Source organism: Rhagoletis pomonella, unplaced genomic scaffold, assembly GCF_013731165.1.
Source record: "Rhagoletis pomonella isolate Grant_MI unplaced genomic scaffold, Rhpom_1.0 Rhpom_scaffold_00035, whole genome shotgun sequence".
NCBI lineage: Eukaryota > Metazoa > Arthropoda > Insecta > Diptera > Tephritidae > Rhagoletis > Rhagoletis pomonella.
The window spans coordinates 64,727-65,697 of record NW_023458589.1 but is presented as its reverse complement, the minus strand read 5'-3'; positions in this window follow the sequence as shown (position 1 = coordinate 65,697).

The following is a 971-nucleotide window of genomic DNA, read 5'->3' as shown; positions in this document are numbered from 1 at the left end:
CATTTTTGGAGGTATTTTGAAATTGGTCCAGCTCACTTAAATTTTAATATTTTTTCGAAATATTTTAGTGGACGTCTTAAAATATAATAGATTTTATAATACCAATGGAAAAATAGTACCGTGTTTTTTTGTATGGGGAGTGAAGCAGTCTAATGTACATGTGTATGTGGTATATGTACGTATGTGAAAAAGTAAATTCGGAATTTGTATGCTCTCACCACCTAGGATTGTTCTATACCGAAAAAATATACCCCTATTTTTTATTTTGAAACCAAAAAATATATATAGTATATGGGGGAAAAACAACTTTTCGTAGAAATAGTATAGAATTCTTAAAAATCAATATTTTTTTATCGGAAAATTCTGTTGATCTGCATTAGATTCCCAACAGTAATACACAATTGTTTATTTAACCATTTTTGATTCGCAACTATAATTTAAAGGTCTGCCATAAACCCCGAAAAGTGCAATAAAAAATCGTTAGTATTAAAAAATGGTTAAATAAACAATTGGATATTATGAGGTGGGTTTTGCCGAAGGCTGAGGTGAACTCAGCCGTTCCAGAGTCCAGCGAAGGTCCCACTAACCCCCACCAAATAAAACACACTATTTTCGTGTATTTACTTCGAACACACACACACACAGCGCTATGACTAGAGTGCCAGCAACCTTATGTCCAAAGAGAGGGAGAGAGCGAGCGCGAGAGAGCGAGAGAGAGCGAGATGACGTTTGTTGTCGTCGGACGGTCGGGTCGGAGTGGATGACGATGAGACTGCCAGCAGTACGGCGGACGATTCTCAGGAGCGGCGGAGCAACGGTGAAGGCGCTAGCAGCGCGACGGGTGGCTCTTGGCAACAGTGAAGGAACGGCTGAGCAACGGTGAGCACGCTAGCAGCACGGTGGGTGATTCTCAACAGCCGTTGAGCAACGGTTGAGCAATCGGTGACCAGCGGCGGCGGTACGGCGAGTAA